Raw genomic sequence first — 15,653 nt, forward strand, 5'->3', positions numbered from 1 at the left:
AGTGACAGCGGCAGGAATCGGAAGCACCGCCGTTGCCCAGAGGACCGCGGAGAAGCGCGGAGAGAAAGGGCGGGCGCGGCGGGGCAGGCGGGAGGCCGGGCAGAGCGCGTCCTCCGGTTCCTGGGAGGATTCCAGGCGCCGAGCAGCGGCCACGAGCCGAGAGCACCGACCGCCCCGCAGCGAAGCGGACCACCGACAGACCCGGAGGGCGGGTGACCACCGGCCGGGCGGAGGGGGCGCCTGGGGCTGGGACGCACGTGACCCGCCGCCTCCGGGAGCTGGAGAGTCGGCGGGGCGCCTTCGGCACCGGGGCGCGTCGTTCTGGATGTGGAAGCCCTGCCTTTGATGCGGATCCCGAAGCCAGACTGACGGCGGCCCCCGGCTCTTCGCTTCCTCGGGGGAGACGCGGGATCCCAAGCCGGCGCCGCAGCGGGGCTGCGGTCCCTTTACCTGGAGGGTCGCGAGGGCTTTCAGGGGCTTTTTGCACTTAGGAAAGAAGGTGGTGGGCACAACAGTAGGGGCAGGACGGAAGCTGTTCAGGCTCCGGCATGAGATCCTGCCGCGTGCTTCGTTTCCGTAGTGTAGTGGTTATCACGTTCGCCTCACACGCGAAAGGTCCCCGGTTCGAAACCGGGCGGAAACAGCAGCCTTTTGCCCCCTAGTCCTCGTGTTGGCAACACACAAGGGAGGACGCTTGGAGCCAAGGCAGCGTGCGCAGCCTCATTTTCCTTTCAGAGAAACAAACACGAAGCCAGGCTGCAGCTCCCTTGCTTCCTGACAGCCTATTGCGCACTTGACAACCTGGCCTAGTTCGTCTGCTGCCGGCCTCGCTGGAGAGCGGGGGCCACAACCAGTCAGGCAGGCCGAGAAGGGCACCGGGGACAAAGCCCAACGCACGTTTCCTCTACCTCCAGAAACCCCCTAACCTGCTCCTCTGGCGCCTCAATCCGCTCTACAGGCGGACAGGCACCCGGGCTCGGAGAACCGACCACGTCCTCCCGGAGCCGTACACTTGGTTTTCCCGAGCCCAGCCCGCTGGCGCAACAGGTGGATTTGCCCCCACAGAACCAAAGAACACGAACTGCACCTGGGACTCGTCGAGTCGGCGTTTCAGGCTCCACCCGATGAGCCCACGGGGGAGCCGAGGAGCCCTTCGGGTGCCATCATCAGGACAGCCCTTGAGCTAGTTGGGAGGCCACTAATAGAGGGACTCTCTGCTCCTCACCCTCACCTTACTCATCGGGGAACCGAGGCTCACTAAGAAAGCATGGCCTTGGCTCTGCCACACACAGGGTAAAGCTAGACTAGAATGGAGCACCGACTAGTTAGCTTGGGGTCAGACCTCAGAGCCCAAAGTGCCGCTGAGGCTGGGAGAGGTGCTGAGCAGCGGGGCAAGCAGGGAGCCTTGGGCCGCTGGGAATTGACCCCATTTTTGGTCTATCCCTCTGGTAAATCCAACTTTTACTGCAAAGGCCAAAGCAGAGATCTTGCAAGGTCTACTGACAGTCTAGTGGCTAGCATTCCCCTCTTTGACAGCCACTACCCAAGTCAAGGAAACTCTTTTCCCAGCTTGCCAGCATGAAGAAGCCTATTCTTAATCCCCAGAGGTAGGTGTGTCCCAAGTTTCCGGTGCAGAGAGCCCCTGCTCTGAATCCCTAAAGTCTGGTGAGGCTTGGCCTGAGGGTCCAGAGCCATCTCCCAAGCAGGGAGAGGTGAGATGTTATGTCTTGTTATGTCTTTACCTGGTCCTAGCTGCAGTCTGAGTCCAACCAGACACATAATGATTGGTGTGTGTTCAACTCCCTCAAGTGGAGTAGTGACTGAGTTTTCATTTTCATGACCCCAGTGAAGCCCAAGGATGCTACCGATGAGGTTTTATACTTTGTACTTGCTTTCCTGCTGAATCTGTAACTCAGAAGGGGAAAAAACGGTTTAGCTGTGGATAAATTAGTGGTCTCAGTCCTAGGTACAAGGGAAAAAAATTCAAGATGTTAGTAAGGATAAATCTCAGATACTTTTAACAAATCAAATAATTTTAATAAATGAGGGGTAGTTCAGTCAGTTAAGCAACTGACTTTTAATTTCAGCTCAGGGTCATAATTTCAGGGTCATAAGAGAGACCCCATGTTGGGCTCCACTGCTCAGCAGGGAATCTGCTTGAGATTCTCTCCCTCTACCCATTCCCCTGCTCCATGCGCTTGCTCTCTCAAATAAATAAATATATATATTTTTTTATTTTAATAGTTGACATATTATGACATAGAAAATGTTTAATGTCATGTCATTTTTTTTTCATGTCATGTTTCTCAAGAGAACTCCTTGTATACATCAGACTGGTGTAATCATTTTGGTCTAAAAACTGCTCTATGCTGTCTTCCCGATTTTCTGACAACTTAGAAAATATTGATAGCATAGTATTCTAGTTTGTACAAGGCTTGGTTTAATTTTCTCCTCAGAATCCTAATGACACTGAACATCTTAAATTACCTATCCTGGTTTTATTGGTCATTGACGAACTGTAATTCCAATAACTAACTTTACACAATTTAAAATTATGTGTTCCGGGGTGCCTGGGTGGCTCATTGGGTTAAAGCCTCTGCCTTTGGCTCAGGTCGTGACCTCAGGGTCCTGGGATCGAGCCCCGCATCAGGCTCTCTGCCTGCTGGGGAGCCTGCTTCCCCCTCTCTCTCTGCCTGCCTCTCTACTTGTTTGTGATCTGTCTGTCAAGTAAATAAATAAAATCTCTAAAAAAATAAAAATAAAATTACGTGTTCCATTAAATTAAATATACTGGATACCTAACATATACCATATAATATCTTTTAAGTGAAGATTAAGTTTTTAAAATTCTAGAAATCATCACTATTAATTATTCCACTCACAAATTTCAGTAAATGTTTTAGGTATAATCTAATACATAATTCCAATATATATTTCTCTACTATGTGTCAGCTCCCTTTGAGATTTTAAGATCTATTAAGCTCTTTAAATGATATTAAATTGAATTAATGTGTAAAATTGCCTGGACAATTTCTAATTAAAAGAGAAATAACAGGGGTGCCTGAGTGGTTCCATTGGTTAAGCATTTGACTCTTGATTTTGGCTCAGGTCATGATCTCAAGGTCCAGAGACTGAGACCTGCATCATGCTCACTGCTCAGTGGGGAGTCTGCTTGAGATTTCCTCTCCCTCTGTTCCTCCCTGCTGCTCTCTCTCCCTGTGTCTAAGATAAATAAACAAATCTTTAAAATATATATACAGAGAGAGAGAGAAATAACAAAATACTGTTTTTAATATAATGTTGCTGCATATTTTTATAAATTATAGAGTGGCTACAGGTTAACAGGTTGATAGGAAGTGTGAATACCTTTGGGCTGTTGGTACAGGTGGTCATCATTGTCATTTTAGGAAGTATAAAATACATGCAATGTCTGCTCCAGGAAGTAAGGAGTTGTTACTGGAGGCCTGGTTTTTCCTGGAGTGCTTGTTTATAGAAAATATCTTTAAATGACTGGAGGGGAGTCAACATGGAATTCTATGCTTCCTTCCCCCAAAAAAAGTCTTTCAAAAATGAAAGTGAATAATGACATTTACATACAAATGCTGGAAGACTTCATCACCAGCAGACCCACAGTGCAAAAAATGTTAAAGGAGTCATCCAGGAAGAAGGACACTGATACCAGATGGGACTCTGCACATAGCCAAAGGAATGAAGGACAACAGAAATGATATTGGCATGGGAAATATTTTCATTTTCCTTATTATTTAATTAATAACTATCATTTATTTATTACTTATTAATTACTTATTAATTAATATTTTGTTAATTTTTTATCCTTATTATTTAAATCTTGGGGGGTGCCTGGGTGGCTCAGTGGGTTAAAGCCTCTGCCTTCGGCTCAGGTCATGATCCCAGGGTCCTGGAATGGAGGTCTGCATCCTGCATGGGGCTCTCTGTTCAGCAGGGAGCCTGCTTCCCACCCCCCCGCCCCCACCCTTACAGGCCTCTCTGCCTACTTGTGATGTCTGTGTGTCAAATAAATAAATAAATAAAATCTTTAAATCTCTGAAAACAAGGAACAGATTAAACAAAGGTAATGACGATGGATTGTGAGGTTTATAACATGCAACATAAAATGCATGACAAAACTAGCATAAAGACAGGTAAAGGAAAAATGTTAAGAGATATGAGTTGACTTAAAGGTCAATTGCGGTAAATTACAGATGTATGCAGCTATAAAGCCTAAAGCAGTTGCTGAAATAACAAAAGAAAGATTTATAGCTAATAAACTAACAAAAGGAAAAACATGGAATCATGTAGAAACCATGTAATTGCTCTTCCAGCATTCTTCGGTAAGGATGTGTACAGTGTTAGCTGCATAGGACCAAGATATTATTTATGATACTAATAGCATAAAACCAACTTAATTTCAAAAGTAAATGGAAAGGGTTAAATTAATACTAACACAAACAAAGAGGCTTCATTGTCAAAAGGAATTCAGGTTAACAACGATGACTCTACTCATGAGGATTCCTGGCGACCTGTTTTCCTCCTGAGCTCTTCTGGATCTGAGGATCCGTGACGATCTTGGCTTAGGTCCTTCTCTTGTACACAAAACACTTAAGGACCGGAGGGTGATAGAGGCATTTCTCTCCCTTTAGGTGAGAGGATGCACAGGGTAGAAACAACTGCAAACACCGTCACCTTCTAAAAATACCACCTCGTCCCTGGGTGGGCTCGAACCACCAACCTTTCGGTTAACAGCCGAACGCGCTAGCCGATTGCGCCACAGAGACCAGTGGAAGCGCGCCTCCCCATCCAACAGAGAGCAAGCACACGCACTCAACGCTAGAGGGAGCTACCCACCTTTGCAGGACAGCCGTTAAGTCTCCAGTCTCCGAAAACCCGAAAGGTGTGTGTTTGTCGCGTTTGAAACCCGTACGTTGGGCGTATCGAAGGGCAGTCAGCATTCCACGCCGGTGACCCCCGGGCCTGAGGCAAGAGGGGCCCAAGAGAAGCGGAACGCCTGGTGGCCTCGCGTAATGGCTTTACCAGTTGCTTCGCCTTCACCCGCCTACTATCTGCCCTGCCGGCGCCCCACTCGGCTGCGGTCGGGGGGGGGGGTAGGAGCCGGAGGGAAGGGTGCGGGGATCAAGAGAGGCAATGTAACGAAGAGAGAAAGAAGTGGGAGAGGCATAAACGCTGCAAAGTTACTTTCCAGGAGATCCCTACAGATGCACGGGCTGGATGCAGTGGAGATGATAAATGCATCAGAATAGGGAGGGAAACAGCACGAATACCTGCAGTTGACCGAGAACAAAGCAGCGCGGTAATTGGAATGAATTTGTCAAAGTTAGTAGAGCAAGTTCTCAGCTTGCCACCCCGGCTGTGGCGCGCCGTGATCGTATAGTGGTTAGTACTCTGCGTTGTGGCCGCAGCAACCTCGGTTCGAATCCGAGTCACGGCAAAGCGTCTGTTTTTCTTTGTGTCTCAAGCCGCACGAACCGCTCCCCGCCACGCTTTGGGGGGACAACAGTGCAACATGGTCAGTAGAAGAGAGGAGAACCCCGGGCGTGCTCCACGTCACCATTTAACAGAAAATGTCTAAATGATGAGGGAGCAGGAGGCTGGCTGAGGACAAAGCAAAAGCTGGCGCCTTGCACCCTTTCCCCTCCATAAGTGTAGCATCCCTCAGGCAGCCCTGACTGCCATGAACAATAAGCAAATAGTTAACTGCTAGACAGGAGTCTCCCTTGGCTTACAAATGTCCTAAATCTCACTAACAAAGACGATTGATAGCAGGATTGTGACACCCCACCAAAAAGTCTCCCAACTATCTTAATGTTAATGGCCGGTCTAAAGACAACACTGATCCAGCAGCAAGGGCAAGGCCTCCGGCAGGCCTGGAACATCCTGGCACCTTGTAGGCCCTCTTTAGCATATGAAAACTCCACTGACACCTCCCTTCCCCTCACCTTCCCCCAACAGCAGGGTACATAACCTGCCATCCCTCACAACCCGGGGCAGCAGCTCTTCCTGCCCACGGGTCCTGTCCTCGTGCTTTAATAAACCACCATTTTGCACCAAAGATGTCTCAAGAATTCTTTCTTGGTCGTCGGCTCCGGACCTCAGCCCACCAAACCTCACCTAGGTTCTAGAACTTCATCATATGGCGCCCAACGTGGGGCTGTGAGTCTTTACATTTGGACTCTGAGCTTCGGTGCAAAATTGGTGAGTACTTTCTCTCCATTTACTCTGATTTCAGGGGCTTTTTCAAGGAGTATGGGCTTATTGGAACACTTGCATGTCAATTGCTCAGGCTGTAATCCTCTAGCCCGTGGCTACTCCACGGGGAGGAGAGCGTCTGCCTTTTGGCTGTAAGTTAGTACCCTGGCCGGAATGGCAATAAGACCCAGAAACTTGATGGCCTCTCTTTATTCCTGTTCTTATAGAAAGTTGTCTCTCTTGGGCACGGGACAGCCAACTAAGTCACCAGGACGGCTGCCAATCTTAAGACTCCCGTGTGAGGTTTCCTCCTGATTGATCTAATGTGATCCCCTCCACATGCCCGGTCTAGCCACTTCTGGCCGTGGGACCTCCACTGGGAGCCGGCCGAAACCAGTACCCGATTGAATTAAAACGCAACCGGGGACCGTTTCCTAGGGAAGTTGGCTGCAAGGGCCACATGTGTTGGAATGTCGCATAGACCATGATGGATTTCAGACTTTACTGTTTCTCGTCAGTGTCTTCTGCAAACCGCCTAAAGCTATGAAATTGAGTAATTCCCCTTGCCAAAACTTCTCTAGCATTTCCATGGGTTAATATGGCAAAACAGTATGCAGTCTTCAGGACATACGATAGCATGGCACAAGCGTTTTAGTCCATTCACCAGGCACCCATCAGCAGCCTAGGATGCGATGGGGAAGTGGAGGGACGCCGGCACCCCTCCAGGGCCTTTTATGGCAGAAATGTCTTCCCAGGGAAGGCAGGATGGTGATCAATAGCGATATCTTGAGGGACGCCTCTGGTCGCTTTTGACACACAGGAACCTCTGACATATCCTGCGTGGGACGCTACCCAGGAGTCAGGGGGGATTTGGTAATGGACCTTCATTACTTTTCTGGAAGCATGGCCTCAGTAGACTTCAGTTCCCAAGGACTCTACCTTGGGGTGCCTTTTAACCCACTGGAAATAATTTGGATTGCAAAACTTAGGAAAGGACTGAGCTCCTGTAACACTGCATGGCCTCAGTGGGATCTATCAGTTAGATCTCTGCAGGAAACAGGGCAAATGGACCTAGGGTGCCTGCATTGCTCATACCTAGGCCTTCATTGCTCTGCACCAGGACCCCAGACTAAGGGGCTTTTGCGGAATGTGTTTGCCCAAATGAGTCAGCTAGTAAACTTTCTCCTGACATATTGGATGGTAATTACGTAAATAAGCCTTCTTCTAGTAAACCCAGGTTGCTGGGCCATCCCTAGCAAAGGGGACTCTGGCTTTATTTCTCGGTTACTCCTAATAGATGTGGGGGCTTCTCCCTCACTCACGTCCCGTGTTAATGGCTATAACTGGAGCCAACTGGGGTTGGTCTTACTCGAGACAGAGACCATAAGGAATATTCCCAAGCAGCTGCCGAAACTCTCTTTGTTTCGGGGAAGTTTCCCTGTGTTCTCTGGCCTGACTTGGACTGCCTAACCCCTCCCCCCTTGCTGGTGGGAAAGCATGGCGTCTGCTCCTCTGTTGGGGCTTATGAGCTCTGAAACCTGGAATCCCTTCTCTGCCTCCTGGCAGCACTTTGTTTCCTCTGTTTTCCCCTTCTGTTTCTGCACCAAGGCGCGTGCAACCTGCATGACTAGCCTCTAGATCATGCACCACGGCTCCTTCTCTCTTCACTGTCAAGGAGCAAGAAGAACACCCCCACTCCAGATCTTCCCATGCATGTCTCAGGTAAACATTCAAAGTGGAGTGGGCCCAGGTGGAACGTAAATCAGTATTGGAACTAAGTTAAGTTTGTTGGTTTAATTAAGATAGATGCATCTTTGAAGTTAACAGCAGTAAATGTGAAGTTTTATTCTATCAAAGTTTACTGAAGGTCAGATAAGCTTGTGTTACTTGGTAAAATTTGTTAGCAAAGAAATGACTAAACTGGTGGTTAATTAATTATCTATCTCAAAGTTCTAATGGGTAATTGCTGAAGTAGCTTTCAAAGTCTTTGGTAACCTGAAAGTTTTAAAGTTTTGCTTGGATGACAAATGGAATTAAATTGTGGACATCTAGGTCTTAACCAAACAGGATAAAATGCTAAGTCATTAATTACTGAATGTAGGTTTGTGCTTTTGACTTCTTACTGCAAAGAAACTAAGAGTATTTAAATCTGTTGGTAAACTTGTTTGCCACTTAACTGATTCATAAATTTGCCACCTGAAGAATTCTGTTGTAACAGTTCACAATTGGTTAATAACTAAAGGTGTTTCTAAGAATACAAAGTTCTGCTTAGTGTAACTAAGACTGATGGAAATAAAGGGAAACTCTGTATGTAGGAAAGTAGGAGATATGTAAGAAAGACTTAAGGAATGGGAATACATTTTGTGGAAGGTAAGGGAAGGTAATTTTGTCCTAAATGAGATGGTTGTTTAGAAAGAAATGACGACTTGGGACAAAACCTGAATGCAAAGGAAAGTTGTAGAAGGTTTGTGAAGGGAAATCTTCAGAAAAGGAATTTTAGCTATAGTCAAGAATGAATGAAGATTGAAATGAATGGGTTTTAAAGGTACGTTGGTACAAGACTGAAATTGTCTCTGTTCAAAAGGACAATGTTTTCTTAGATCAATTGATCTCTTTGCCTGCCCAGAAAAACCAGTTTCTATGCTTTGTTTTATCAGGTGTTTAACATCCCTAATTATATTTAGGCATGTGCTTCAACACTTTCTAAGATTTTAGCAAATGTTGACAAGATTTAAATTGTAAATCTCTTTAACTCATGCTTTTCCTTGGTATGTGAAGTTGCTCATGAAGTACTACTGAACCAGTGATAAACATTGGGTTACATTTGGGAAAATACTATAACTATTCTAGAGATTCTACGCACTTCCTAAAGTTTTAACGTTTTGAGAGATCACCGCTTGATACTGTAATTATGGGAATGTTATGTGTCACAGAAATTGTAACCTGATTTCCTTGCAGCTAAATTGTATAAACTCTCCTCATCAACTCTAACCATATCCATTCTGAATTTTTGTCATTTATAATTGTTTTAATTCTCTTGTAAAATTATCTTCAAGGAGATTCCTGTAAAGGACTTTCAGGACAAATATAGATATTTGATATGCTTGAAAATCCTAAAACTGAAATGGGTAAGAATTTCCAAAACGGACTAAAGCCGCATTCACCAGAATTAGTAACCTGGGACTAAATGAACTAAAAGATTATAGTGTTGTGTCTCTTAATGTTTTGTCTTCCTTTAAACATTGCTGGTTCTCTCTAATGTTTGCTCTTCCAGACTAGGGATACTTTTTCTTAAGTTATCTGTAACTTTACAGAGATGTAAAAGTGCTCATTTGTAAAAGTGCTCAAAGCATTCACCTTTTCTCTTTATCTGAACCCTCTGAAACCAAAAGGTCTCAGTAAGTATTCTTTCTTCCATGGCAATCAGTCATTTGCATAAGTCCAATAAGAATCTGTTCTCCTTGTAACAGGAAAGAATTGGAAACACGGGTTATTTTACCAAGGCTTTGACTGGGATGTCATATTTGAAAAGACTCAGATATGACCAGACAGTTTAAAGGAACTAAGGTTGACTTTATGAAACCTGGAGCCATAAAGCCCCTTGGGACTGTTGGCCTGATTGATACCTTGCTTACAGAGTTCCCAGCAGCCTCACCAGGTGAGTAAAGAATGTCACTCTTTGGTAGGTGCGGAGACTCAGAAGAGGCATTCGCCCAAATTAACAGGTATTGCAGGCATGCCTGATGGCAAGTATGTGGCTTGGCTTCTGGCCCGGAGAGGCTACTAAAAGTTCAACCTAGAGATTCCTTATACAAAGTTCCAGCAAAGCAGATTCTAAAAGATCTATTGATCACACTCACTGTTCTTGCTGAGCTTATGTAAATAATAGGCCAAGTTTGTTAAAACTGGACTTGTTTCACAAGTGAATTAGTCCTGATTTGGCTATCTCTGTAAATAAGGGTTATTTTAGAGAGAAAAATTGTTTTAGTAACACACCTTTATGGATGTTAAATTCTAGATTTGATTGTCTTTAAATGTTTGTTTACCTATGCTAAACAATTTGAGGTAAACTTCAGAAAAGTTGCACAATAGCTTCTTTAGTCAATCTTATTATTTTGTGGATATATGAACAAGACCCCACAGCACATGATTAAACAACTGGAAAATGGGATTGATTCCCCTACAATTGTATAACTTAACTAACCCCTTATGTGTGGCTGGGATAATGAAATTGCCTAAAAGCCACCATACCACACTCCATAGGATTAACTATGGACTTGTGGAGATAATGGATGACCCCACTTTCTTTATGAGTGGATTGGATGATTCATGGGGGGCTCCCCTTATCTCTTGACAAGTTTTCTCCCACTTGACAATGATCCTCTGTAATCAGGATATTGTTAAGGCTGGACCACTCAAAGGTCTTCTTATTGGTTTCATCCCTTAGTCATATTTATCCTAGAGGCCACCTCTGTTGAGGTGCAATTGCAAACAGATGCTTTAGCGAAACCTAGAACAGCCCTCCTATAAAAAGAGTCTCAAAGCTCACTATGGGACAGTCCCTGACTATAATGACTTCACATCAGGTCCAGATTTGTCTTAGAAATCAAAGGCCACCAGTGTGTGATGGAGGCCAACTAATTAAATATTGGGCCATACTTACAGATATGCCAGAAATAATACTTAAAACTTGTCAAACTTTAAACCTAGTTACCTGTATGCCTGAACCTGACCACTGTACTTCTTTCTCTATAGAGCAAAAAAGGTTGTTAATCTTGCTTACTCTATTTGTCCAGATTTAAGATGCCCCTGTTAAAAATATGAATGACAGTTGGTTTTCTGATGACAGTAGTTTTCATAGAAAAAAATAAGAAAAGCTAGGTGTGCCATAGTGCTCACTAGCACTTTGCAATTGCCAAAGTCTAAGAATTAACATTTATACTGACTCCAAATATGCTTTCCTGGTACTACATGCCCATGGAGCTATTTGGAAGGAAAGGGGATTGCTACCAAGCCATAACTCCCCAAGCAAATATGGGCCTAAGTTACAAAACCCTCCTTATCGCTATACTGAAGATGGCATATATCAGATCCGGGATACATATTTGTGGTTCACACCCACGATTGGACAGCTCAGTTAAAAGGCAGTTTTATGCTGGGAACAAAAGAATCATACGTAGGATACTTGGACAAATAACACACAGTATCGAGGATGGCTATCATAAGAAATGTGTTCCCAAATAATAGTACTCCAGGCTACTGAATGTTTTGCTACTGATTGGGTAAGGCGACCTGGCATTAGATGGCCAGCTCTAAACGGAACCCACTGGATATGTGGAACCAACCTGTGGCCCTGGCTTCCTCCAGGGTGGATAGGCCGCTGTACTTTAGGATTTGCCTGGATCCATGGGCGCATTACTAAAACCATTACAACTCCAGCTAATCTCTCCAACTTGAAACAGAGATAGACACGATCTGTTTTTAAATGGTATGATCACTTAGCATCCATCTTTGTTCCATCTGCGGGACTAGAGGATGTCATGTGGCATGTAGAAGCCCTTAATAAATATACTACAAAGGCACTCAATGACTCACTGAACAGCATCTCCCTACTTAATACCGAAGTCTCACAAATACGCAAGGCAGTCCTACAAAATAGGATGGCCTTAGAAGTCCTGACAGCAGCACAGGGTGGCACATGTGCAATTATCAAGACAGAATGTTGTGTGTACATTCCAGACTATCACAAAAATGTCACAGGACTAATAAAAGATATGAATACCCAGATTAAGGCCCTACAAGATCCTTCTCTCTCTCTCAGTGAATGGTTAAGTTCCTGGTTTGAAGGAGGACTATGGCCAAATCTCCTTTTCGGGCTTCTCATTCTTATCGCCTTATTAACTTTAATATGTTGCTTTGTTCCATGTTTCTCTACTTGGTGCCGAGACTCCATTGCTGCAATGACTTCACCACGACAGATGATCCTTACCACGCGCAAAGACACTCCTTCACTGTCAGCGCTGGATTCGGCTGCCTCCGCCTTTCGTAACTCCCCTATACATTCCTCCACTGATCAATATTGACCCCAGCAGGTAGGGACAGCTCTACACCCCTATTCAGCACAAAGAAGTTACAGAAGATGAGAACTTCCACCTTCAACCACCTTAAAGATTTAAGGGTCAAAATTGTTCAGGGGGGAATGATGAGGGAGCAGGAGGCTGGCTGAGGACAAAGCAAAAGCTGGCGCCTTGCACCCTTTCCCCTCCATAAGTGTAGCATCCCTCAGGCAGCCCTGACTGCCATGAACAATAAGCAAATAGTTAACTTGCAGAGCTCCCAATCCTGCTAGACAGGAGTCTCCCTTGGCTTACAAATGTCCTAAATCTCACTAACAAAGACGATTGATAGCAGGATTGTGACACCCCACCAAAAAGTCTCCCAACTATCTTAATGTTAATGGCCGGTCTAAAGACAACACTGATCCAGCAGCAAGGGCAAGGCCTCCGGCAGGCAGGCCTGGAACATCCTGGCACCTTGTAGGCCCTCTTTAGCATATGAAAACTCCACTGACACCTCCCTTCCCCTCACCTTCCCCCAACAGCAGGGTACATAACCTGCCATCCCTCACAACCCGGGGCAGCAGCTCTTCCTGCCCACGGGTCCTGTCCTCGTGCTTTAATAAACCACCATTTTGCACCAAAGATGTCTCAAGAATTCTTTCTTGGTCGTCGGCTCCGGACCTCAGCCCACCAAACCTCACCTAGGTTCTAGAACTTCATCATAAAGATGTGATGTGCAAGCTCTCAATAAGTCCTGTGTATCGCTTCCCCTAAGGAAATGGTCTGGTCATATCGGGGCTTTTCTGGTGGAAATATTTCACACATGAGTGAAACTTTCTTACACAAAAAAGAGCAGATTTTGGAGTCTGCAATACACTCCAGAATTGTCCTTGTCTACGTTGGACTCTTTAACGTTGAATAGCTAATTTTTATCCTAGAAAAGGAAAATAGCAATGTGTGTTCACAGAACAAAATGCCCAAATAATTAAGGGACAGCTATTTAAATATTGAAATGTTCAATTATCACCACAATTAAGACAGAAATTTTCTATCAGCCAAGCACGTATGGCTCTCTGATACACTTTCCAGGTAATGGCTATCCATTCCTGCTATTTTAAACTATTCTGATGTCTACCCCCACAGATTAGCCTGGTTCTTTCTTCAAATTCACATGAATGAATATGCACTTTTTCTATCTAGCCATTATCAAGCAACATTATGGTTTTTATACATGTTATTGCATTTGTCACACTTTAATTCTGGTGTTAAAGATAATGATGCTAGTATCCTATTATCGTAAAACTAAAGACAAATGATAGATATTTGAGTGATTTCAATCTGCAGCATTTGAGGACTCGTACAAATGCCATTCTACAAGTCACTTGTGATAAATGTCCATTGAAGGAAAGGGAGCCATGGACCAGAACACACACACACGTCTCCAAGGAGAGCAAGACCACCGTTCTTCTATGCTAGAGGTGCTAGAACGGAAGAAAGGAGAGGAACAGTGAGGCAAGTCACAGAAAAGTGGAGTTTTTATTGCCACTGAAGAGTGCGTCCTCCTCCATCCTTCCTCCTGTCTCCAAGGCCCTCCCGGGGATGGACCAGCCGACGGAAACGACGTTGAGTAGCGGTCGGGTGTGCAAAGTCTGGGCTCCGGCAGCACCCGTTGTCACGTGTGTCTTCTGGGCCGTAAGAGCGACCCCCACAGGATATTCCTGCGCTTTCAAGAGGAGCGGTGGGAGAGACGCTAACTGGGCCAGCTCCGTGAGCCGCGCGTTTCTCTAGCGGATTCCAGGCCCGTCGAAGGGCTGAGCCAGGAGCACCAGCACGGAACCAGTTGCGGGCTGCCGGAGGTTCTCTCTCCCTTTGTTTGGCAAACATGGATCCAATTCCCTCCGCAGGCCCGGGAGAGGCGGCTGGGTCCTTTCCGCGGGTTGGAGATGGGTGGGTGGGAGGGTTCGCGGCTTCCGGTTCCCAAGAGCACAGAGGGAACGGAAGACGAGGAGGGAGAGGAAGAATCCGGGAGAGGCGAGGAACAGCTGGCTAGCCAGGGCAGGGACCGAGAGGGCGCGCTGGGACCGGGAGCCGGAATGCGAAGGCGGGTCTCGGGCCCCAATGTTTCTGGAAGGGGAGCCTCCTTCGGACTTGGCCCCAGAGGGAATGTAGAGGACTTCGGGCGACGTCCCCCGTGCTTTCTCACCATTATACGCCGCGTGGAATTTCTTCGGCAGGCGGTCGCCCACGAACCTGCGAGAAATTTCGGGCCTGGTGCGGAGCTCGATGGGCAGGGTCCCGGCGCAGGAGCACCCACAGACACTTCGGCTGTAGGAAATGAGCCGAGTGTACCTCTGGCACCTTTTGGACAGGAGGCGTTGGGCAAGAAGTTACATCATGTACTTCGGTTAGGAAATAGGAGAGCCAGGGGAATGAGGGAGGAGAGCCAGGGGATGAGGGTTGGGGACCCAATACGAGGAGGGAGAAACGCACTTGACCCAACCAGCCTCTGGTTGACCCAACGCACTTGACCCAACAAACCACAGCGCTGAAGAGGCCTTTGGCTCCTGTGCTTTGGAGCTATGAACCCGTGCCCACAGGCACCTTGTAACGAAGGCGTGAGACAGCCATAAATGTTTGTCATCAAGGTGTGGAATAGGAGATACATGAAATTGTTGGAATGTCAATCCTGGGGGGCTGTTGGATCCATCCCAGGACCTTCTAGAATTGGTCCTGGATGGACTGTGGGTGAGGTACCTGCCCTGGATGGGCATGAGGAAGGGGGATGTGTAAGTGAGGTAAGTGTTCAAATATGACAAGTGTGAGTTTGTATGCGCGTGTTTGCATGATGCGTTCTCAGGGTTTTTTAAAGTGCCATCTAAAAAAAATGCCATGTACTATGGAGGAATCACTGGAGATAGCCTTGGGAAGAATGTAATTCAAAAAAAAAAAAAAAAAAGAGGGAGTGGGACACGTAAGCGGAGACCAAGGAAGAAAATACCTGTGGAAGTAATATAGGCAGACTTTCCCTGGATCCAGTAAACATCTATTGCAACTAGGGGAAAACTGTGTTGTAAAGATTTCCAAAAGAATCATTTTCACTCAGCGCTTGACAGGTTTGAAAGATAATTTCTGAATCTTCCTGGGACCATAGAGTATGCTAATACCATCATTCCTACAAGTACAGGAGCCTAATGGATTCTCCTAAGAGCATTTTAGAAGTGTTTTCTATGCATTGTCATTGATAGCTCCCCAGAGTATTTTTATTTTGAGAATATGTCACAGATTTTTTAATTAAAACTTTTATAAAATTCTAGGGGCACCTGGGTGGCTTGGTGTGTTAAGCCTCTGCCTTTGGCTCAGGTCATGGTC

The 15,653-nt window shown here is 45.9% G+C and overlaps 3 non-coding genes across 3 annotated transcripts; 2 read left to right on the plus strand and 1 right to left on the minus strand.

The window, feature by feature from the left end:
- Positions 1-570: 570 nt before the first annotated feature.
- Positions 571-643, plus strand: TRNAV-CAC. The gene has a single exon. It is a non-coding gene; the product is annotated as a tRNA-Val (tRNA).
- Positions 644-4,722: 4,079 nt separating this feature from the next.
- Positions 4,723-4,796, minus strand: TRNAN-GUU. The gene has a single exon. It is a non-coding gene; the product is annotated as a tRNA-Asn (tRNA).
- Positions 4,797-5,395: 599 nt separating this feature from the next.
- Positions 5,396-5,467, plus strand: TRNAH-GUG. Its single transcript has one exon. It is a non-coding gene; the product is annotated as a tRNA-His (tRNA).
- The last annotated feature ends 10,186 nt before the right edge of the window (positions 5,468-15,653 follow it).

The sequence above is a fragment of the Mustela putorius genome, unplaced genomic scaffold (assembly GCF_011764305.1).
Source record: "Mustela putorius furo isolate JIRA1106 unplaced genomic scaffold, ASM1176430v1.1 tig00000695_pilon_pilon_pilon, whole genome shotgun sequence".
In the NCBI taxonomy this organism is placed as follows: domain Eukaryota; kingdom Metazoa; phylum Chordata; class Mammalia; order Carnivora; family Mustelidae; genus Mustela; species Mustela putorius.